Raw genomic sequence first — 25,017 nt, 5'->3', positions numbered from 1 at the left:
TCAGCCTCCCAAGTAGCTGGGACTAAAGGCACATGCCACCACGCCCAGCTAATTTTTTGTATTTTTAGTAGAGACGGGGTTTCACTGTGTTAGCCAGGATCGTCTTGATCTCCTGACCTTGTGATCCACCTGCCTCGGCCTCCCAAAGTGCTGGGATTACAGACGTGAGCCACCATGCCCAGCCTAGATTTTCTTTCTTTTTTTTTTTTTGGAAACGGAGCCTCACTCTGTCCTCTGTTGCCCCAGCTGGAGCGCAGTGGCGCCATCTCGGCCACTGCAACCTCCGCCTCATGGGTTCAAGTGATTCTCTTGCCTCAGCCTCCCGAGTAGCTGGGATTACAGGCACGCGCCACCACGCCCAGCTAATTTTTCTATTTTTAGTGGAGACAGGGTTTCACCATGTTGGTCAGGCTGGTCTCGAACTCCTGACCTCGTGATCCGCCCACCTCGGCCTCCCAAAGTGCTGGGATTACAGGCATGAGCCACCGTGCCCGGCCCCAGCCTAGATTTTCTACTTATATCCTCCTTCTAAAAATTTCCCTTTCCTGCCTACTCCTCAGAATTGAAGTGAAAATCATCATTTTCAATAGAGGTTGTCCCAAATATAGATGACAGTTGATAAGTCCTGGGATGGACATCTGCCCCAATGTGGGCCGGTTGGAGCCTTTTCCTGAGACATGGCATTTGGACTGAGAAACAACCATTTCTCTTCCTGTGTCCACACTGTAATTTGTAAACTGAAGAGCTGCCAGCAGCTATTTTCCACCTTGTGGTTCGGGGAAGCAGAAGAACCTGATGGACAGAGAGAAGGTGGAATGAAGCTGATGTACAAAGGGAGGAGGACACATGAGACAGAGTCTCTTTGACATTCACCTTCCTGGCTCCTTATGTCCAGTTCAATTTGTGTCCTTGGGTTCTGTGAGACCCTTTATGTGTTTAAAATACATTCACCTCATTATCTAAGCAAGATCCATTCAGATTTCTATTACTTGCAACCATAATCCTAACTAGCACACCTACTACAAAGATGCACGGTTTTTGTCCTACGGCTTACACTTAGAATATGTCTTTTTTTTTTTAATTTAAGAAGTATGACGCCAGGAGCAGTGGCTTAAGCCTATAATTCTAGCACTTTGGTAGGCAGAGACACGAGGATTGCTTGAGTCCAGGAGTTTGAGATCAGCTTGGGCAACAAGGAGACATCATCTCTTAAAAAAAAAAAAAAATTAGCTGGCATGCACCTGTGGTCCCCACTACTTGGTAGGCTGAGGTGGGAGGATCGCTTGAGCCTGGGAGGTTGAGGCTGCAGTGAGCCATGATTGTACCACTGCACTCCAGCCTGGTGACAGAGTGAGACCCTGTCTCAAAAGACAAACAAACAAACATAATGAAGTATGACTTTACTGTATGTAAGATAAAGATTGGCACTCCTGCATAGTACGATCACAGAAGATATACTAAAGATCATTTAACCCACCCCTCTTATTTTCAGGTGAGAAAACTGCAGGTTAAGGGCCTTAGCCAAAGTCATACAGCCAGCTGCTAGAAGTATCAGACTCAGCATCGTGTCACCTTTCCCACGTCAATATTACACGGTCAGTCCTGGAGAGAAACATCAGGATGCTCCACTGAGGGTTTTATTTGTTTGCATATAGTATACTAACTGCATAATGAATTAATCAGAACATAGTTAACAAGGACCTACTTGAGAGATCAAATGAATAAGAGATAATGTATAGGGATATAAATAGTTATAATTATAGGTACTTAATTCTAGAAACAATCTTTAACTTTTATCATTATTAGTCATGGAGGTATTCCATGTGTCACTTAGAACAGATATACATAGTCTATTGAGAGTTAAAAAAAAACAATTTGAGGACAGATTACTCCAACATTTTAATTCAAATAGTATCTAGAATTGAGAAAAAAATTAAGACTATATTCAACAGGATGTAAATACTAAGTTTGACGTAAACTTCCTGAGAAGTGGAGGTTTGCTCGGAAACTTCCTGCTTGGTCATAACAGAGAGCTGGAACACATCAGTTTACCTTTCTTGATCGGGTCTGATACTTTTGGTTTAAAATGCTGATTTGGGATTATTCTTAGCCAAAGTAGCCAAAGCACAGCATTGTGTTGACTGTATTTTGGGAGGTAATTATAAGGTGGGAAAGAAGTATTATCTAGTTTTTAAATAAAAAGGAGTCTAATGAACATGTGACTTCCTGGAAAGCAAAGCACAGAATAGAAAATGTGTAATTTACAGCTTTCAGTTTTCTGTTCTCTTTATTGAAGTAGCTGTTCCTAACACTGCCAGCCCTTTGGCCATCCAAAGTTGCAGCTGTCTACTTTTTGTTTTTTTTTTTTTGTTAAGACAAGGTCTCGCTCTGTCACCCAGGCTGGAGTGGATATGGATGTCCTATACCTAATCAATCTCCAGCTACTGGACGTTTAGGTGGTTTCCAATTTACTACCATTATAAAACAACACTGTAGTAAACCATCATACATAAATCATTTTGCAAATATCCGATTATTTTCTTAAGTTTTTAGAAACTGAACTGTTCAGTCAAGGTATTTAAACATTTTTAAGGCCTTTGTGACACTGCTGTCAGCAACAGATGAGGATTTCCTATTCTGATGGGTGGAACTTTTCTAGGGGTGGTAATATCTCTTACGTGAAGTCTTGTTTTGTTTTGAAGATGCAGGAAGTTATATAACAGAGACTTTCCTTGCTGGCACACTGTACCAGGAAGGAGACACAGCACTCTATCCACCCTACTTGGCCAGTTTGGTATTTGAATGGAAAGGGCAAGTTTGTTTTTGAGGTGGTGTGTCACACTTGTGTCATGTGAGACACAATATGTGGATCAAAGAGGAGAAAAACCTTTGGGCAATTCTATTAGTCTTCAGTGTGCTTTTGCTAAATATCTTCAATTAAGAAATCTATTACAGATGGACGGTACTGGTTTTTCTTCCCTGAATCCTCCCCTCTTCAAAGGTGATAACTAATTTCATTATTTTCATTAAATATCCATAGACTGAAAGATCAGGTTCTCAAAGATAGTTTCTTTAATTATAAACTGTCTAATTTTTACTAAAACAAAGAAAAAGAAAACCAAGTGGTATTAACTTTGATTTGAGTATATGTGTGATGAGGGTTAATCCTTTCCTGTTTTAATGTGTATGATACGAAGTGTATCTGCCTCAATTTTTATTTATTTATTTTTTGAGACAGAGTCTTGCTCTGTCGTCCAGGCTGGAGTGCAGTGGTGCAATCTCGGCTCACTGCAATCTCCGCCCTTGGTTCAAGTGATTCTCCTGCCTCAGCCTCCTGAGTAGCAGGGATTACAGGTGTGTGCCACCATGCCAGGCTAATTTTTGTATTTTTAGTAGAGATAGGGTTTTGTCATGTTGGCCAGGCTCGTCTCAAACTCCTGACCTCAGGTGATCCGCCCACCTTGGCCTCCCAAAGTGCTGGGATTATAGGGGTGAGCTACCATGCCTGGCCCTGTCTCAAATTTTAGTGCAGTGCAATCTATCACTAAGAAATTTCAAAGCTGTTATTTAAGATGTTAATTATATAATATACAAATATCACGGTTGTGTGGTTTAACCTGTTAAGACATGCTTAGAAAAGAGAACGTGAGTATACTGACTTTATTACAAGCCTATATTGGAAGATATATGGTAATACATAGGTATGTATAACTCCCTGATAACAATAGGTTATGCATTATTTAAAAACATAATGTCAAACAGCATTACAGTTGGTAATTTATTTAAAGACTACAAGCTTGCTTGTCTGTTCACTACTGCATTTCTATCCTGAACATTTCTGGATATATTACTATATATCAGCTTTATATACTTTTACTATAGGTATATAAATATTTGCTGAATGAATAAAATAGGAAGATAATTTTAAAAGGTAAAAAATGGCATTTAATTTATAAAACATAATAAACAAAAGTTCTAAATCGTATTAAGTTCTAAAACAAACCAGATTTGTCAATATAATTCCAAGTTTAATTCCAAACTTAAAAATGGTAGCATGTAATATCAGTTCATTGAATACCGTAATTAGATATTAAAAGTTCAGATATGAGTAGTAAAGGCAGAGTGGGACTTGTAATACCAGGGTCAAGGGTAGTGCTTGGGGTCTGACTAAACATTTGAAAAAGGACATCAACCTGTGTGGGCAGGTGTTTATGAAGGATGAGAAAGAAGGCAACTTCTTTTTTTCTCTGGTTCTGTGGGCTTCTCTTTAACTTTTGTTTTTTCACTCTTTATCATCCAAAACTAAAGATTAATGAACTTTGGAGGATCTGAGCAACCGATCTTTGTAAATAGGTAACTTGACACAGTCTTAGGGGAATTAATGATAGTGTATGATAGACTTAATGGAAGCTTAGAAAACACTCTTTTTTTGGTTAACTACCATATGCACTCTATTTATTTATTTATTTACTAAAGGCTAGCCAAGTGAAGCAGTGGGAGTAGAGAAAGAACAAAGAAATCTGTAACTGGTTGTGATTAATTAGTCATAAACCACTGCACTCGGACCAGCCCATATGCACTCTTTAAAACTTAAAACTTTTTACCAAAATCTTAAATATCAGAACAAGTCAGAAAGCTTGTTTTTTTTAAACCTTGTTTTTATTATGAAATGTATTACACATAACAAAAACTGCATAAAACATATATATAGATTTAAAAAATAATAAAGAAACATTTATGTACTCACCAGCTTAAGAATAATTTTTTGGGTGGGCACAGTGGCTCATGCCTGTAATCTCAGCACTTTGGGAGGCTGAGACTGGAGGATCACTTGAGCCCTGGAGTTTGAGACCAGCCCGGGCAACAGAGACCCCATCTTCACAAAAAATAAAAAATTAGGCTGGGCATGGTGGCTCACGCCTGTAATCCCAGCTCTTTGGGAGGCTGCGGTGGGTGGATCACAAGGTCAAGAGATAGAGACCATCCTGGCCAACATGGCGAAACGCTGTCTCTGCTAAAAATACAAAAATTAGCTGGGCGTGGTGGTGTGTACCTGTAATTCCAGCTACTCAGGAGGCTGAGGTAGGAGAATCACTTGAACTCAGGAGGCAGAGGTTGCAGGGAGCTAAGATCGTGCCACTAAACTCCAGCCAGGTGACAGAGTGAGACTGTCTCAAAAAAAAAAAAAAAAAAAAAAAAGAAAATTAGCCAGGTGTGGTGGCTCACACCTGTAATCCTAGCACTTTGGGAGGCTGGGGTGGGCAAACTGCTCGAGCCCAGGAGTCTGAGACCAGCCTGGGCAACTTTGTGAAACTCTGTTTCTACAAAAAAAATTTAAAAATTAGCTGGGCGGCCGGGCGCCGTGGCTCACATCTGTAATCCCAGCACTTTGGGAGGCCGAGGCATGTGGATCACGAGGTCAGGAGATCGAGACCATCCTGGCTAACACGGTGAAACCCCGTCTCTACTAAATATAGAAAAAATTAGCTGGGCGTAGTGGCAGGCGCCTGTATTCCCAGCTACTCGGGAGGCTGAGGCAGGAGAATGGCGTGAGCCCAGCGGGTGGAGCTTGCAGTGAACCAAGATGGAGCCACTGTACTCCACCCTGGGGACAGAGCGACACTCCGTCTCAAAAAAAAAAAAAAAAAAAAAATTAGCTGGGCATCGTGGTGTGCACCTGCAGTCCCAGCTATTCCGGAGGCTGAGGCTGCAGTGAGACATGATTGTGCCGCTGCACTCCAGCCTGGGCAATAGAGTAAGACCCTCTATCAAAAAAAAAAAAAAGAAAAAGAATTTCTTAAATTAACTATCTATGAGAATTGTCAGGTTGACTGTCGTTTTCCAGCTGAGTTTCACAAAATGGGGCCTGCTTAATAAAACAGATTGATACATTCAAATCCACAGGCTCTGGTAATTTGTACTAACGAATACTTATTTCTAGAATTGACCAGAGTTATCACAGAACTAGGAGTGTATTATTTTACAGAATAGTGGAGAACTAATTAAGTACCTATGACTTGTAAAAACAGAAGCTCATGGTTTTTAAATGGAAAAGTCTGACTGGAAACTACAGTCCTTTAATATTAATTTCTAAACTCAGAAGTGAGATTATGATACAATCGGCTGGCAACTCTCTAAGTTTTTCCTAGGCAATACCTCCCGTGGTTGGGTAAAGAATATATCTTCTCACATGCATATTAATTTCTTCGAGTGAAATCTGAGTTAGGTGTAAGTTAATATTTATCAAACAGAATCTATATTAGTTATCTCTTGCTGTATGAAAAATTACCCCGAAACTTGGTACCTTAAAGCAATAAACAATTATTTTCTTACAGAGTCTCTGAGTAAGGAAGCTAGGCAAAGCTTACTTGGGTCTCTTGGCTCTGGGTTTCTCATAAGGCTGTATAAAAGGTGTTGAGCGGGTGCTGCAGTCATCTTAAGGCTTGACTAGGTGTTGATGTTGGTAGGACTTAGTCCCTATCAGGGTGTTGCACTCAGGGCCTCCGTTCCTCACTGGCTGTTGACTAGAGGCTACCCTCCGTTTTTCTGCCATATGGACCTATCCTTTGGATTGTGACCTATCCTTTGGAAATTGCAACATGGCAATTTCCTACATTGGAATGAGCAAGTGAGAGCGCAAGAGAGAGAGGAGGATGAAAGTCACAGTCTTTTGTAACCTAATCTCAGATGTGACATTCTGTCACTTTGCCATATTCTATTCTTTTGAAAGAGGTCATTAGGTCCGGCCCAAGCACAAGAGGAGGAAATTACACAAGGATGTGAAAACCAGAAGGTACGGTGCTTAGGAGTCATTTTAGATGCAGCCTACCACAGTAACTCAGAAAGAAGGAAATACAAAAAGTAAAAATGCTTCAACAGCAAGTGGTACTAAAAAAAAAAAAAAAAAAAGAATAGGCCGGGCGCGGTGGCTCACGCCTGTAATCCTAGCACTTTGGGAGGCCGAGGTGGGTGGATCACGAGGTCAGGAGATCGAGACCATCCTAGCTAACACGGAGAAACCCTGTTTCTACTAAAAATAAAAAAAAAATTAGCCGGGCGTGGTGGCGGGTACCTGTAGTCCCAGCTACTCGGGAGGCCGAGGCAAGAGAATGGCGTGAACCCGGGAGGCGGAGCTTGCAGTGAGCAGAGATCGCGCCACTAGACTCCAGCCTGGGAGACAGAGCGAGACTCCATCTCAAAAAAAAAAAAAAAAAAGAGTAGAAAAAGGAAAAAAAGTAAAAATGCAAAAATGCTAACTCAGCTAAGCATCGTAATTAAAGAATATCTTTTGTATGCAGAGATGGCATTATTGATGATGATTCCTTTGGGATAGGTGGTCGGGAATAGAAAGACTGCTAATTGAAGTAAGAATACTTTTCACAAAAACAAAGATGGTTCTATGATTTATAGCCATTGTTCACCATTTGTAGAGTTCCTTGCTGTTTTTTACTTTACAAACAATTTTTATAGTGAAGCAAACATTAAACATGAATCAGCAAAGTGGTACTGTGATTTACAACTCAAAAACAATTCTGGGATACACCAATCAATCAGTAAGAATTTGATGAGCACCTACATATGCTAGAAAGTTACTGATACTAGAAAAGTATAAAACAGTACCTGCCCTCAACCTGCCCTCAAGTCTGTGGCAGGTATCGAAAATCTATGCAATAGGAATTAACCCTTTACTAGGGTATTGTATCAGATCCTGGGCTCTAAATTCAAGAGATGAAGAAAATGGGAAAAAATCCAGAGGCATGATTAACCAAAGGATTAAAAATTAGAAAACACAAAATAGCAACAACAACAACAAAAAAATTAGAAAACAGAATTTATGTGGAAAGTTTAAAGGCACATTGCTTATTTAACCTGAGGAAGGTGAAAGTTGCTTTAGTAATCATCTTTAAGTTTATGAATAGTTACACAGGAGATGGACATAAATGTTTGTACCCTCAATGAGAAATCTACAGGGCCGGGTGTGGTGGCTTGTGCCTGTAATCCCAGCACTTTGGGAGGCCGAGGCAGGCAGATCACCTGAGGTCGGGAGTTCGAGACCAGCCTGACCAACATGGAGAAACCCTGTCTCTACTAAAAATACAAAAAATTAACCGGGCATGGTGGTGCTTGCCTGTAATCCCAGCTACTCAGGAGAATCGCTTGAACCCGGGAGGCAGAGGTTGCGGTGAGCTGAGATTGAGCCATTGCACTCCAGCCTGGGCAACAAGAGCAAAACTCTGTCTCAATAAATAAATAAATAAATAGTTCTGAAGTCCCTTCTAAGTTCAGTTAAGTTCCACATACTAGATAGAGGCAGGAAAATGTGAAAAAAAAAAGTTTTTATTAAAAAAAAGAGACATCTACAAGAGAATTGGATTTCTAATATAGTATATACATTAAAAAGTCTTAGAATACATATATTAAGAGAAAATTGTTTAGGAAGGGTCAATGACTTTTTTTTTCTTTAGGGCTTCTTTACAAAATGTTTCCTCACTGTTTTGACAATATCATGAAAAAAATTCAGTTTAGAATCTAGAACTGACCTGGATGGGATTCAAGGACAGCCGGCAGGGACTGCACAGTCCCTGATTCCTCCCTGACAGTGGGAGCTTAGCTACTAGAAACAGGAATTCAGTTGGTGTCTCGAGTCAGACAAGAAAGTGGAGGCCAGGCCAGAGGCGCCACGGAACTCCCCTTAGTTCTGAATGACAACTTTTAAACCTGCAAGTTCTTTGCTCTGGAGGGAGACATTAACTTTATTATGCAGGAAAGCAAACATGTCTGATATCTGCTCTGAAGGGAAATACTATCTCTAAATTAAGGCTCACCTGTAATCCCAGTGCTTTGAAAGACCAGGGCGGTGGCTGGGTTTGGTGGCTCACGCCTGCAATCCCAGCACTTTGGGAGGCTGAGGCAGGAGGATCCCTTGAGCCCAGAAATTTGAGACCAGCCTTGGCAACACAGGGAGACCTCATCTCTATATAAAATTGAAAAATCAGCTGGGCATGGGGGCACGTGTCTGAAGCCCTAGCTACTCAGGAGGCTGAGGAATGCACCACCACACTACAGCCTGGGCAACAGTGAGACTGTGTCTCAAAAACAAACAAAAAACTATATTTGACTATTCTGAATATACCATATTGAGATAAACTAGCTGTTCTCAAGAGCCCTTTACATAATAAGATCAGATAAATTATAATTGTTGAGGTTTTTATACTTTTTTTTTTTTTTGAGATGAAGTCTTGCTCTGTCGCCAGGCTGGAGTGCAGTGGTGCAATCCAAGCTGACTGCAGCCTCTGCCTCCCAGGTTCAAGTGATTCTCCTGCCTCAGCTACCCTAGTAGCTGGGATTACAAGTGCGCACCACCACATCCAGCTAATTTTTGTATTTTTAGTAGAGATGAGGTTTCACCATGTTGGCCAGGATGGTCTTGATCTCTTGATCCGCCTGCCTCGGCCTCCCAAAGTGCTGGGATTACAGACGTGAGCCACCATGCCTGACACCCCCTGCCCTTTTTTTTCTTTGAGACAGAGTCTCACTCTGTCGCCCAGGCTGGAGTGCAGTGGCACGATCTCGGCTCACTGCAACCTTCGCCTCCCGGGTTCAAGCGATTCTCCTGCCTCAGCCTCCTGAGTAGCTGGGACTACAGGCACCCACCACCACGCCCGGCTAATTTTTTTTGTATTTTTAGTAGAGATGGGGTTTCACCGTGTTGGCCAGGATGGTCTCAATCTCTTGACCTCATGATCCGCCCGCCTCAGCCTCCCAAAGTGCTGGGATTACAGGCGTGAGCCACTGTGCCCAGCCAGGGTTAAAATCGTTTAGAACAATTCTTATACTGCTGGATTAGGAAAGCACATCATTCCCACTTAGTAACCATCCAATTTAGCCCCCCAAAGGAGCAAAAGATGCTTTGTTCTTAGATGATTAGTGGAAGATGATAACCACATCTGTACCCATTGGCACCCTTACACAGTAACATTTCTGCTGTGCCTTCCTTTTTGTCAGAGGTAGCCTTCCGGGCGCATTTCATCCATTTGACAGGAGTGCTGACAAGAAACTCTTAGGTGATCAGGATCTAATAAGCCTGTGGGAGAGGTGGTTGTGTTAAAACCCCTTTTCAGTTGTACCCCCTTTATAAAAACTGTGTTTGAAACTTTCCACACCTCTTCTTGGCCCAAAGGTGATTATTTTTGTTCGGAAATTGTGAGATAACTCATCTGAGGTGAGGTTTTCTTTTAGTACTCCCAGGAGAAGATATATTTCTCTTTTCACTTTGAAAGTTTTCCTTTAAAAATAATTTCTTGTTCGTCCCTCTCCAAGACGGCTGCTGAAGACGAGTTACTGCTGCCACAGCTCCCCGAGCTGTTTGAAACCAGCAAACAGCTTCTGGATGATGTAGAAGTAGCGACTGAACCTGCCGGTTCCCGGATAGTCCAGGAGAAGGTGTTCAAGGGCCTGGACCTCCTTGAGAAGGCTGCCGAAATGTTATCGCAGCTCGACTTGTTCAGCTAAAGTGAAGATTTGGAAGTGATTGCTTCCACCGACCTGAAGTACCTGTTGGTGCCACTGTTTCAAGGAGCCTTCACCATGAAACAAGTCAAGCCCAGCAAGCGTCTAGATCATTTGCAGTGGGCTCAAGAGCATTATAAACTACTTAACTGTGCCATTGCTATCATGTGGCAGAGCTTGAGCTGCCCAAAACCAAGAACTCAGCTGAAAAATCACACTGCTAATTTCTCCATGGCTTATCCTAGCCTCATTGCTATGGCATCTCAAAGACAGGCTAAAAGAGAGAGACACAAGCAGAAGGAGTTGGAGCACAAGTTGTCTGCAATCAAATCTGCTGTGGAAAGTGGTCAAGCAGATGATGAGCGTGTTCGTGAATATTATCTTCTTCACCTTCAGAGGTGAACTGATATCAGCTTAGAAGAGATTGAGAGCATTGACCAGGAAATAAAGATCCTGAGAGAAAGAGACTCTTCAAGAGAGGCATCAACTTCTAACTCATCTCACCAGGAGAGGCCTCCAGTGAAACCCTTCATTCTCACTCAGAACACGGCCCAAGTCAAAGTATTTGGAGCTGGTTATCCAAGTCTGGCAACTATGACGGTGAGTGACTGGTATAAGCAACATCGGAAATATGGAGCATTACCAGATCAGGGAATAGCCAAGGCAGCACCAGAGGAATTCAGAAAAGCAGCTCAGCAACAGGAAGGTCAAGAAGAAAAGGAGGAAGAGGATGATGAACAAACACTCTACAGAGCTCGGGAGTGGGATGACTGGAAGGGCACCCATCCTAGGGACTATGGCAGCCAACAGAGCATGGGCTGATCTTCCCACAACATGAGAGGACTGAAGGATGCACACCTCCCATGCCAAGGAAAACCATGCAGTCCTCATCTCCCTGGGCTTCCGCTTCAGCTGTGTACAACAAAGGCAAAGATGCTAAATCTTGCTTTGCTTTCAATAAAGTGTCCAGTGATTAAAAAAAATTTTTTTTTCTGAGATGCCTTCTATGTTCAGTCATTCTGCAACTTGGGCTGGAAAATGATACTAATTATTTTTGGCTTCATTGGAGTAACTACTGGCCACTTGAAAATTAAATTTTGGCTGGGCAGGGTTGCTCATGCCTGTAATCCCAGTACTTTGGGAGGCTGAGGCAGGCAGATAGCCTGAGGTCGGGAGTTCGAGACCAGCCTGGCTAACATGGTGAAACCCCATCTCTACTAAAAATACAAAATTAGCCAGGCATGGTGGTGCATGCCTGTAATCCCAACTACTTGGGGGGCCAAGGCAGGAGAATCACTTGCACCTGGCAGGCAGAGGTTGCAGTGAGCTGGGATCATACCACTGCACTCCAGCCTGGGTGACAGAGTGAGACTCTGTCTCAGAAAAAAAAATTAAATATTATGCTCAGTATCTCCCATATTTAAAAGCAAATTTTTCAAATTTTACTTAAGAGCAAAACTGCAGTGGAACAGTGAGTTTTCAAAATGTTGCTAGTCCTGGAATCTGTTTAAGACTTGAAGCCGTTAAGTAGAAATATAGTAAGTGTTTGGGTGTGCAGTGTCTCCCACCTGTAATCCCACCACTTTGGAAGGCCGAGGCAGGTGGATCACTTGAGGTCAGGAGTTCAAGACCAGCCTGGCGAAATGGTAAAACCCCATCTCTACTTAAAAAAATAAAAAAATAAAAAAGAGCTGGGCGTGGTGGTGAGTGCCTGTAATCCCAGCTACTTGGGAGGCTGAGGCAGGAGAATCGCTTGAACTCAGAAGGTGGAGGTTGCAGTGAGCCAAGATTGCGCCACTGCACTCCAGCCTGGGCAACAGAGCGAGCCTCCGTCTCAAAAAATAAAAATAAAAATAAATAATAAGCATTTAGGCCAGGTGCGGTGGCTCATGCCTGTAATCCCAGCACTTTGGGAGCCGAGGCGGGCGGATCACCTGAGGTCAGGAGTTCGAGATCAGCCTGTCCAACATGGTGAAATGCTTTCTCTACTAAAAATACAAAAATTAGCCTGATGTGGTGGTAGGTGCCCGTAATTCCTGCTACTCAGGAGGCTGAGGCACAAGGATCGCTTGAACCCGAGAGGAGGAGGTTGCAGTGAGCAGAGATCGCGCCACTGCACTCCAGCCTGGGTGACAGAGTGAGTCTCTGTCTCAAAAAAACAAAAAAAAAAAAAAAAAGAAAGAAAGAAAAAAGGAACATTATAAGGAATTAAAATAATTTTTTACACACATTTTCTAAAAGCCTTTGAGATATTACCTAAGTTGCTTAATAATTATCTAGTACAACATCTTGGTAAAGTATCATGATTTTCTTATTTGTCAGTTGTTCATTTTACACCTTTTTTGCTTTTCTACTTTTAAAGATTCCTCCAACTTATAAAATGATTGAAAAAATTAAAATGCAAAATATGTTCTTATTCAACATCTGAATTATCCATATAACTAAGAAAACATTAGGAAATAAAAACTTTATGCTGTGACTTCTGCTACCACCCAGGATGGTGTAACAGGGACCAGAATTAACCTCCCACCTAAAATACTTAAAAAACTGAACAAAAATATACTAGTTAATTGTTTTCAGATATCAGACAGGAGGCAGTGCAGGACAGTGATTTCTCAGAGAAGCAAACAAAAAAAGGTGAGTCCTACGATTGCTGTAGAATTTCCAGGCTGCAGCACAGGGAGGAGCAACCCAAACAGATGTTGACCACCTCTTTGAGTTGAGCAAACAGTATGAAGATCTGGGAGGTGAAGGCATCAGAATTTACATGGTAAAAATCAGAGGAGAGAACTACGTAATAGAAGAGCTCAGAAGGGTTCTCCTTGAGTCTTCAGCTGGTTCTGATCATCAGTACATGTACGTGAAGTAAACGACCAAGATTTGAGAAAGAAGCACTGGAGAAGAACAAGTAGAACAAAACTTGGATTTAAACAGGACCAGAAACTGTGGTCCAACCAGATCGAGTGGAAAAACCTCCTAAGATGCAAGGCATTGAGTAGAGTCTTGAGAAGGTATTGCTTCAGTAGCTGAGCCAAATAAGCCCCATATTAAAGGCTGTAATGGACCTTCCTACAAAGATTCAAGGCTGGGCGTGGTGGCTCACACCTGTAATCCCAGAACTTTGGGAGGCCGAGGTGGGCAGATCACCTGAGGTTAGGAGGTCGAGACCAGCCTGGCCAACATGGCAAAACCCCGTCTCTACCAAAAATACAAAAATTAGCCGGGCATGGTGGCACATGCCTGTAATCCCAGCTATTCGGGAGGCTGAGGCAGGAGAATTGCTTGAACCTGGGAGGCGGAAGTTGCAGTAAGCCTAGATAGTGCCATTGCACTCCAGCCTGGGTGACAGAGAGAGACTCCATCTCAAAGAAAAGAAAAAGGCAGCCGGAAGCGGTGGCTCATGCCTGTAATCCCAGCACTTTGGGAGGCCAAGGCAGGTGGATCATGAGGTCAGGAGTTCAAGACCAGCCTGGCCAAGATGATGAAACCCTGTCTCTGCTAAAAATACAAAAATTAGCTGGCACGGTGGCAGGCACCTGTAATCCCAGATACTCGGGAGATTGAGGCAGGATAATTGCTTGAACCCAGGGGGCGGAGGTTGCAGTGAGCCAAGATTGCGCCACTGCACTCCAGCATAAGCGACAGAGTAAGACTCCATCTCAAAAAAAAAAAAAAAAAAAAAAGGCTGGGTGCAATGGTTTACACCTGTAATCCCAGCACTTTGGGAGGCCAAGGCAGGTGGATTGCCTGAGGTCAGGAGTTCAAGATCAGCCTGGCCAACATTGTGAAACCTCATCTCTATTAAAAATACAAAAATTAGCCAAGTGTGGTGGTGGGCACCTGTAATCCCAGCTACTTGGGAGGCTGAGGCAGGAGAATTGTTTGAACCCGGCAAGTGGAGGTTGTGGTGAGCAGAGAGCACCACTGCATTCCAGCCTGGGCGACAGAGTGAGACTCCATTTCGGGGGGAAAAAAATAAGGATGCAAAGTAAGCCTTGAAATGACCATTCAAACTATTTCCAAGTAATACAACTGCATCCCAGAACAAAATCCAAAACATTTAAATAAGAAAACTCCAGCACAATGGAATCCAAAAATTAGAAGGCTTTTGAAGAAATAAGAAAATACAACCTATAACAAGGAGAAAAAACAATCAATAGAAACAGACCCAGAAGTGACAAAGACGATAGGATTTGTTAGTTAAGAACATTAAAACAGCTATTCTAACTATACTCCATATCTTCAAAAAGGTAATGGAAAGTTTGAGCAAGATAAGAAGAGGAATGTAAGATATTTTTAAGACTCAAAACAGCTAGAGAAGAAGAAAGAAACAATGTCTAAGATGGACAATATACTAGAGGGGATTAACAGCAGATTAAATACTGCTAAAGAAAGGATTAAAGCCTGGCACGATGGCTCATGCCTGTAATCCCAGCACTTTGGGAGGCCGAGGCGGGTGGATCACCTGAGATCAGGAGTTCAAGACCAGCCTGGCCAACATGGCAAAACTCTGTCTCTACTAAAAATACAAAAATTAGCCAGGTGTGGTGGCCTGCACCTGTAATCCCAGCTACTCAGGAGGCTGAGGCAGCAGAATTGCTTGAACTCAGGAGGCAGAGGCTGCAGTGAGCCAAGATTGCGCCACTGCACTCCTGCCTCGATGACAGTGTGAGACTCTGTCTCAAAAGAAAAAAAAAAAAGAAAAGAAAGAAAGAAAGGATTAATAAACTTGAAGGCATAGCAACAGAAATTATCAAAATGAACCACAGAAATATAAAAGATTGGGTTGAAAAAAATCAGATCTCAATGATCAGATCTCACTGCACTGTGGGAAAACATTAAGCAGCCTAAGATATGTGTAGTTGGAGTCTCAAAAGAGGAAGAAAAAAATGGAGGGATAGAATAAATATTTGAAGAAATAATAGCCAAAACATTTTCCAAATGTGATCAAAACTATAAACCCACAGATCCAAGAAGTGCAACAAACTCCAAGCAAAAGAAACACGAAATAAAACACACCAATGCACAATGAAAGTCACAAAAAGAATATATTAAAAACAGGGCCAGGTGTGGTGGCTCATGCCTACAATCCCAGCACTTTGTGAGGCAAAAGGCAGTAGGATTGTTTGAGCCCAGGAATTCGAGACCAGCCTGGGCAACATTGCAAAAACCTATCTCTAAGAAAAATAAATAAATAAAATATAAAAATTAGCTGGGTGTGTTGCTGCACGTCTGCAATTCCAGATACTGGGGAGGCTGAGGTGGGAGGACAACCTAACCCTAGAACGTCGAGGCTGCAGTGAGCCATGATCACACGACCACACTCCAGCCTGGGCGACAGAGCGAGACCTTGTCTCAACAAAACAAAACAAAACAAAACAAAACAAAACAAAACAAAACAAAACAAAACAGCCAGAGAAACAAGCTACAAGTGCTGAGGAACAAAGGCAAGAATGACAGAACAGTGTGGCTCACACCTGTAATCCCAGCACTCCGGAAGGCTGAGGTGGGTGGACTGCTTGAGCCCAGGAGTTCAAACGACCTAGGCAACATGGTGAAACCACATCTCTACAAAAGATACAATAATTAGCTGGGTGTGGGGATGCACATCTATGTCCCAGTGACTCAGGAGGCTGAGGTGGGAGGATCACCTAAGCCTGGAAGGTCAAGGTTGCAATGAGCCATGGTCACACCACTGTACTCCAGCATGGGTGACAGAGAGAGACTCTGTATCAAAATAAATAAAATGTAAATTCAGTAGTTTTTAGTATCATCAATTGTGCAACTATCACCAAAATCTATTTTTAAACTATTTTTATCACCTCAAAAAGAAACCCTATACCTATTAGTAATCACTTCCCATCTTCTCTTACCCCCATCCCAGCTCTAAGCAACCAGTAATGTACTGTCTCTGTAGGGTTTGTGTATTCTAAACATTTCATATACACTGAATCATATAATATGATCTTTTGTGACTGGCTTCTTCACACAATGTTTTCAAGATCATTGGGTTGTAGCATGTATTATTACTATCTTTTAACCTATGTAAAATTTCCTTGTATGGATATACCACATTTTATTTATCCATTCATCAGCTGAGAGACATTTGTCCCCACCTCCCCTCACTTTCTGGCTTTTATACATAATGTGCTGTCAATGTTTATGTACAAGTTTTTGTGTTGGACATGTTTTCCTTTCTCTTGACTATGTATCTAGGAGTGAGACTGCTAGGTCATATAGTAACTCCATCTTTAGCATTGTTTTCCAAAGCATTTGCACCATTTTAAAATCCCACCAGCAATGTAGGACGGTTCCAATTTCTCAACATCAACCTAAAGTAATTTTCAAGCTTCATTTTATCCCATAAATTGTGGGTCCCATGTTGTCAGAATGCAGGTAGGTTTTAAGGAAGTTGCTTTCACTCATTTCTTTGCAAAGAAGCTTCAAATACAATTTTTTTTTTCTGTAAGAAAATGGAGTTGGACAAGTTTATTCTGAGACATTTTCAAACTTAAAAAGTCTGTGCTTTTCTGAATTCATACAGAAAGCATGGCTCTTATTTTTGCACCTTGCAGTTTGACTTAAACATTAACGCTTGTTTGACAAGGAAAATAACGTTTGTTTGGCAAGGAAATTAAACAAAAGATTGAGTCCAAAAACTGAGTCGTTATGAGCAAACCACATATAGTTTCTATGAGTTGTCCTTTCCTGCCTGTTTTCAAGCCAAAAACTTGTCATATTTTCTATTTCTTCAGTTGCTTTTGAAAAGTTCAGGTATTATTTTATTAATGTATGAACAATTCAGTAAATGAAAAAAAAAAGAGAAGAAAATGAACCCACTTTCTATACAGGTAACTTTCAATGTAAAAAAAATTACAACAATAATTCCCATTTAGGTTATTAGGTTCATAGTATTGGATGATACCATTTACAGTATTAAAGCTATGTTGTACTTTTATTCACAAAAGTCACAAATTTTGAACCTTTATTTTTTCCTCTTGGCTTAAGCACCCAACAGATTTATAAATCATCTCATACATTTGACAATTACTCAAGCAACTCTCACATTATGAGGGAATGCAAAACCAAAATAAGGCAAAACACATTTTCTATTAGAATCTATTGATTTCTGTGGTTAATAGTAGGTTATCAAATTTAAAATACAGATGCAGCATAACAAAAGGGCATGGTCTTTGGAGTTCAGATAGGAATAGGGTTGAATCCTGGCTCTGCCATTTACTAACTGTGTAACTTTTGGAAAGGTTCTTACCTTCACTAAAACTCAGTTTACTCATCTGTTAAATAGGGTTAATAGCTCCTGCATCATTGGGTTGTCAGGGTCAACAGCTAATGCATCTCGTATAAAACATGTGTCAGCAAATTTTATGTGTTTTTTATTCTCTGAAAATCTTCCTTGATGACTCTTGGTATAGGAGTCTGTGATTTAGGTCAGTATGGAAGCTGTTTTTTTTTTTTTGTTTTTTTTTTAGATGAAGTCTTGCTCTGTTGCCCAGGCTAGAGTATACAGTGGACAGTGGCACCATCTGGGCTCACTGCAAATTCCACCTCCCAGGTTCAAATGATTTTCCTGCTTCAGCCTACCGAGTAGCTAGGATTACAGATGCCAACAACCACACCCAGCTAATTTTTGTAATTTTAGTAGAGATGGAGTTTTGCCATGTTGGCCAGGTTGGTCTTGAACTCTTGACCTCAGGTGATCTGCCCGCCTTGGCCTCCCAAAGTGCTGGGATTACAGGTGTGAGCCACTGCGCCCAGTCAGTATGGAAGCATTTTAACAGAGCCTGCTTGAGATGATTTCATAGCTTATGACCTTTTTCTGTCATTAGGTACAGTTGAGATTTTACACACTTTTTTTTTTTTCTTTGAGACGGAGTTTCACTCTTGTCGCCCAGGCTGGAGTGCAATGGTGCAATCTTGCCTCACTGCAACATCCGCCCCCTGGTTTCAAGCAATTCTCCTGCCTCAGGCTCCCAAGTAGCTGGGACTGCAGGTACGTGCCACCATGCCCAGCTAATTTTTTGTATTTTTAGTAGAGACTGGGTTTTACCATGTTGGCCAGGCTGGTCTTGAACTCCTGCCCTCAGGTGATCTGCCTGCCTCGGTCTTCCGAAGTGCTGAGATTACATGCATGAGCCACCGCGCCTGGCCACATACTTTTTTTTCTCCTCAGTCTACATAATTACATTTTCATTAATCCATAATCCATATTTAATTTATTCCTAAAAGGTTATATTGGGCATTTTTTCCTCATCTCCCTCAAAGAAAGTAGAAATTTGAGAATACCAATTAGTGCTAGAGAACTTAACAGCTGGATGATCATTGTTGTTGGCAAAGAGCAACCTGATGTTGAATGCTCTTGGAAATGAGGATCCTTCATACAAATACGATTACTTTATCTATCAATGTGGTTGGGACATTTCTTCTGATAAACAGATCAATTCCAATTTGTATTCTATTTATGTGCATTTCCATATGTGTGTCTGAAAGACTGTTTATCATTCTCGATGTACATAATACTCTTGTGAAATTCATGGTCAGAAAAGATGAATTAACTCATTTTACAAGTGGATAAAACGGCAGCCTAAAGTGGTTGAGTTGTTTAAAGCATTAAGCAATACCCCAGGTTCCAAGGCCTGCCTAAACAATACTGTATCTAAGGAAAAAGTTACTTTTAAAGTAGGTATCTGGGCAGGCATGGTGGCTTAGGCCTGTAATCCCAGCACTTTAGGAAGCTGAGGCAGGTGGATCATTTGAGCCCAGGAGCTTGAGACGAGCCTGGAAAACATGGTGAAACCATCTCTACCAAAAAATACAAAAATTAGCTGGGTGTGGTGGTGGGTGCCTATAGTCCCAACTACTTGGGAGGCTGAGGTGGGAGGGTCACCTGAGCCTGAAAGGTTGAGGCCACAGTGAGCTGAGATCATGCCACTGCACTCCAGCCTGGGTGACAGAGTGAGACCATGTCTTAAAAAAAAAAAAAATTAAGCCAGGAGTGGTGCCTCATACTTGTAATCTCAGCATTTTGGGAGGCCAAGGCAGGTGGATTGCTGGAGCTCAGGAGTTTGAGACCAGCCTGGGCAATATGGTGAAACCCTGTCCCTACAAAAAATTAGCCAGGCATGGTAGTGCACAGCTGTAGTCCCAAGTACTTGGGGTACTGAGGTGGAAAGACTGCTTGGGCCTGGGAGGTTGAGGCTGCAATGAGTTGAGATCACACCACTGCACTCCATCCTAGGAGACAAAGCTAGACCCTGTCTCAAAAAAAAATTAAAAATAAAGTACGTATCTTTTACTATACTAGCATGTCGCCAGTGAAACCCTTATGTTTGTTTTCTTTTCTGCAGCAAGATTCTTTTTTTTGAGATGGACTTTCGCTCTTGTTGCCCAGGCTGGAGTGCAATGGCATGATCTAGGCTCACTGCAACCTCTCCCTTCTGGGTTCAAGTGATTCCCCTGCCTCCGCTTCCTGAGTAGCTGGGATTACATCCATGCGCCATCACACCTGGCTAATTTTGTATTTTTATTAGAGACGGGGTTTCTTCGTGTCAGTCAGGCTGGTCTAGAACTCCCAACCTTAGGTGATCCACCCACTTTGGCCTCCCAAAGTGCTGGGATTACAGGCGTGAGCCATGGCGCCCAGCTCCCCAGCTAGATTCTTATTTACAATGTTTAGAACTTTATTTTATGCCCTACCCTAATGTCTTCAATGCAGTTATCCTTGTGTATCTTATATGTGTGTTTCACCCTTGGCAGGTTCCCATTCAAGCTACTGTTTTAATGTTTGCCTCCTGGCATTCTTTTTTGGCCATGTACTTAGTATTTAACTATTTTTTATTTTGTTAGTGTATGATTCCATGCAGCAGATTTCTTGCTATTATCTTTTGACTCAATGGATTTGCTGTAATGCCTCATTGATTTTCTCAAATCTCTTCGTAAATGTAATTATTAAAACTACTCACTTCCAGATTTATCTACTCCCCACAAAGTGCTAGGCCCTCCTAAATACTTACGATTCCTTCTTTCTCCCTTCATTCCCAGTGTTGACGCCTTAGTTCATTACTACTGGGTTTGCTGGACCACTCCAGTGGCTGACTTATTTTCTTTGCTGTTGTTTTGCCCTTTTATTTTGTTTTTGAGACAGAATCTTGCTCTTGTCACACAGGCTGGAGTGCGATGGCACGATCTCGGCTCACTGCAACCTCTGCCTCCCGGGTTCAAGCAATTCTCCTGCCTCAGCCTCCTGAGTAGCTGGGATTACAGGTGCCCGTCACCATGCCCGGCTGGTCCAGAACTCCTGACCTTGTGATCTGCACTCCTTGGCCTCCCAAAGTGCTGGGATTACGGGTGTGAGCCACCACACCCGACCATGTTTTACCCTTTTAATCCATCCTAAATAACGCCTTCAGAATTATGTTTCTATACTTTTATTCTGACTATATCAGTATGCTAATGCATCTTGGAATGGCTCCCCCTTTCAGAATACAATGTGATCTCCTTTGTTTGCCACACCATGTCCTTCCCGATCTGGCATTCGTCTACTTTACCAACCTCATGTAATCCTAGCCTGGACCCTGGTCATACTAAAATACTCTCCTCTATGCCCCCGCATATGGCATTCCCTCTACCAGCGACCTTTCCTTACCCTGTATCTAAATGAAAGAAGCGCCTCTCTCCTTAGACTGTGAGTTCCTTCAGAGTGGACCCAAGTGTTCCATGTTTGTATCCAGAGTCTGGCAGAGTGCTGGATAAACAGTGGACGCTTAGTACATGTTTGTAAAATTAGTGCAATTAATAGTTGAATGGCTGTGGAATTCACCATCAACAAAAAATACCTTATAATGTCTACTAATGATGAAGTTTTCATCAAATTTTGGAATGTTTAAGCTGTTGTATCCCAAAATGGGACGAGGCTGGACATCTGGGGCATCTGCATTACTAGATAGCACTGGAGGTTGGGTGAGGGAATAAGGTGACAAAAAAAATGAAGAAGCTGTATGAAGTTAATTTTCAAAATTATTTTTATTTTATTTACTTTTGTTTTTTTTTTTTTTTTGAGACAGAGTCTTGCACTTTCGCCCAGGCTGGAGTGCAGTGGCGCGATCTCGGCTCACTGCAAGCTCCGCCTCCCTGGTTCACGCCATTCTCCTGCCTCAGCCTCCCGAGTAGCTGGGACTACAGGCACCCGCCACCACGCCCGGCTAATTTTTTGTATTTTTAGTAGAGACGGGGTTTCACCGTGTTAGCCAGGATGGTCTCAATCTCCTGACCCCGTGATCCGCCCGCCTCGGCCTCCCAAAGTGCTGGGATTACAGGTGTGAGTCACAGCGCCTGGCCGGTTTTTTTTTTTTTTTGAGACAGAGTCTCAGTCTGTCACCCAGGCTGGAGCGCAGTGGCGTGATCTCAGCTCACTGCAACCTCTGCCTCCCGGGTTCAAGCGATTCTCGCGCTTCAGCCTCCCGAGTAGCTGGGTCTACAGGTGCGTGCTACTATGCCCGGCTAATTTTTTGTATTTTTAGTAGAGATGGGGTTTCACTATGTTGGCCACACAGGTCTTGACCTCCTGGCCCCAAGTGATCTGTCTTGGCTTTCCAAAAGTGCTGGGATTACAGGCATGAACCACTGCACCCAGCCCTGTATGAAGTTTAATAATTTAAAAAAATCATTGGCTGAAAAAAGTTCCAGAGTTCTAATAGGTTTATTTTCTATCAATTTAATTTTTTATCAAATCAATGTAAAATGGTAAAGAGCTAAATAATTAGGACATTTACTGTAATCTTAATGTTTTTGTTTGAGTACCAGCAATGCTACATGAAAAACTGGTTTTGTTTTGTGTATTTTTCATTTGGCTGATGAAATATGAAACTATCTTAACTCTATTTTTCTCCTTCCCCACAAACCTTCTGAGACGCATTGTGTAACACTGGAGGATAGAGAGGGAGGTTGAGGTCAAGCTAAGGAATGACAAATTGTGGGAAGTATAAAGCTTCCAACACTAAAAATTCTCCTGAAGTAAGAAACTAGCATTTATTTATTTATTTTTTTTGAGATACAGTCTCACTCTATTGCCCAGGGTTGGAGTGCAGTGGTGCAGCTTCCTGGGCTTAAGTGATCCTCCCACCTCAGCATCCCAAGTAGCTGGGACTACAGGCATGCACCACCACACTCCTGGTCAGGAGTTCGAGACCAGCCTGGCCAACATGGTGAAACCCCATCTCTACTAAAAATCCAAAAAAATCAGCTGGGTGTGGTGGCGCACACCTGTAGTCCCAGCTACTAAGGAGGCTGAGGCAGGAGAATCGCTTGTACCTGGGAGGTTGAGGTTACAGTGAGCCAAGATCACGCTACTGTACTCGAGCATGGGCTACAGAGGGAGACCTCATGCCACATGCACAAATAATAATAATAAAAATAAATAAAATAAAATAACAGTTAGTTGTCTCTAGGCAAATATATAGACATTTAAAAACTAAGTTGAATAACTCCACATACAGAATATTGAAGGTGGTGGTAGTAATGTCTCCTTGGTATCCTACAGTTTGAATATTTACCTCATATTTATTAAAAAATGTGTTAAGCATATAAAGTGATCTCCACTTAGCCATGGTTTTTCTTTCCGTAGTTTCAATTACCTGTGGTCAACTGTAATCTGAAAACAGCACACAAAAATTTCCAGAAATAAAAAACTCCTAAGTTTTAAATTGCATGCCATTCTGAGTAGCATGATGAAATTTCATGCCATCTTGCTCTGTATCCCAGAAGTGAATTATCTCTTTATCCAGGGGATCCACACTTGTCTCCACTACCCACCTGTTAGTCACTTAGTAGCGTCTTCTTTGTCAGATCAAGCCCTTTGTCTCCGTATCGAAGGGCTGGTGGTAAAGTAAGGCTTATTTCTCATTCTTTTTTGTTTGTTTTTTAAGTTTTCTTTTTTTTTTAATTTTCATTTTTTTGTTTGTTTTTCAAGTAATGCTTATTTTACTTAATGGCCCCAAAGCACAGAGTAGTGATGCTGGCAAGTTAGATATGCCAGAGAAGCCATGAAGTGCTTCCTTGATTTGGGGGCCGAGGCAGGTGGATCACCTGAAGTCAGGACAGAGTAAGACCCTTGAAGTCAGGAGTTCGAGACCAGTCTGGCCAACATGGTGAAACCCCATCTCTACTAAAAATACAAAAATTAGCCAGGCATGGTGGCGGCACGCCTGTAATTCCAGTTACTTGGGAGGCTAAGGCAGGAGAATTGCTTGAATCTGGGAGGCAGAGGTTGCAGTGAGCCAAGATCACACCACTGCACTCCTGCATTTTAATTTCTCTGTGATGAAAACCTTAATGATGCACCAATCCAAAAATATTAGTGTCTCTTTCAAATATATTGAAAGGAGCTTTCTTGTGTCTAGAATCCATATATGCCATATAAAAAGTAAGAAATCAGCAAGCCTGATTTCAGGGTTTCAGACTACAGACTATAGCAATTTTCTAATTAGAGGATCCTATAGGTACTGATGCACCAATTGTGGCAAGGAAGTCAGAAAAGTGATCATAGATTTGCTAGTTTTTCTATTTGAATTGCAGAATAAATTCAAGGAACCTATGATTAATACCTTAAGAACATTTTTAAAGTTCAATAATTAATCTGTCTTCCAGGTTAATAGTCTTGTTTTTTTTTTTTGAGACGGAGTCTCGCTCTGTCACCCAGGCTGGAGTGCAGTGGTGCGATCTCGGCTCACTGCAAGCTCCGCCTCTCAGGTTCACACCATTCTCCTGCCTCAGCCTCCTGAGTAGCTGGGACTTCAGGTGCCCGCTACCACACCCAGCTAATTTTTTTTTTTTTTTTGCATTTTTAGTAGAGACGGGTTTCACTGTGTTAGCCAGGATGGTCTCAATCTCCTGACTTCGTGATCTGCCCGCCTCGGCCTCCCAAAGTGCTGGGATTACAGGCGTGAGCCACCACACCCAGCAATATTCGTTTTTTTTTTCTGAGATGGAGTCTCACTCTGTCATGCATGCTGGAGTGCAGTGGCACCATCTTGGCTCACTGCAACCTCCGCCTCCTGGGTTCAAGCAATTCTCCTGCCTCAGCCTTCTGAGTACCTGGGACTACAGGCACCCACCACCACGCCAGGCTAATTTTTGTACTTTTAGTAGAGATGGAGTTTCACCATATTGGCCAGGCTGGTCTCGAACTCCTGACCTTGTGATCCACCCATCTCAGCATCCCAAAGTGCTGGAATTTAGGTGTGAGCCACCGTGCCCGGCCAATATTCTTATATCCATTTAATATTCATTTATAAGCCTTAGTTAATTCCCATTAGTTTGTAATAGGATAGCAATATGATGTTATTTCACAGAAAAAAAAAAACTGAGGCAGAAAAGAACAAGTATAGGCTGGGCACAGTGGCTCACACCCACATCCTAGCACTTTGGGAGACTGAGGCAGACGGACCACTTGAGGTTAGGAGTTTGAGACCAGGCTAGCCAACATGGTGAAAT

General features: G+C 42.1%; 1 long non-coding RNA gene and 1 pseudogene across 2 annotated transcripts in view; one reads left to right on the top strand and one right to left on the bottom strand.

Annotated features, from left to right (window-relative positions):
• LOC129526613 (uncharacterized) overlaps window positions 1-25,017 on the bottom strand; it is a 61,595-nt gene that overhangs the window by 8,085 nt on the left and 28,493 nt on the right. The gene's annotated exons all lie outside the window — the stretch shown is intronic.
• On the top strand, window positions 678-11,493 carry LOC101126727 (immunoglobulin-binding protein 1-like; annotated as a pseudogene). The gene is made up of 4 exons (XR_002002507.3): window positions 678-810; window positions 2,703-2,794; window positions 6,731-6,793; window positions 10,321-11,493. The product of XR_002002507.3 is annotated as an immunoglobulin-binding protein 1-like (transcript).

The sequence above is a fragment of the Gorilla gorilla genome, chromosome 15 (genome assembly GCF_029281585.2).
Source record: "Gorilla gorilla gorilla isolate KB3781 chromosome 15, NHGRI_mGorGor1-v2.1_pri, whole genome shotgun sequence".
NCBI classification, from domain to species: domain Eukaryota; kingdom Metazoa; phylum Chordata; class Mammalia; order Primates; family Hominidae; genus Gorilla; species Gorilla gorilla.
The sequence above is the reverse complement of the archived record's forward strand: the minus strand, read 5'-3'. Positions and strand labels throughout refer to the sequence as shown.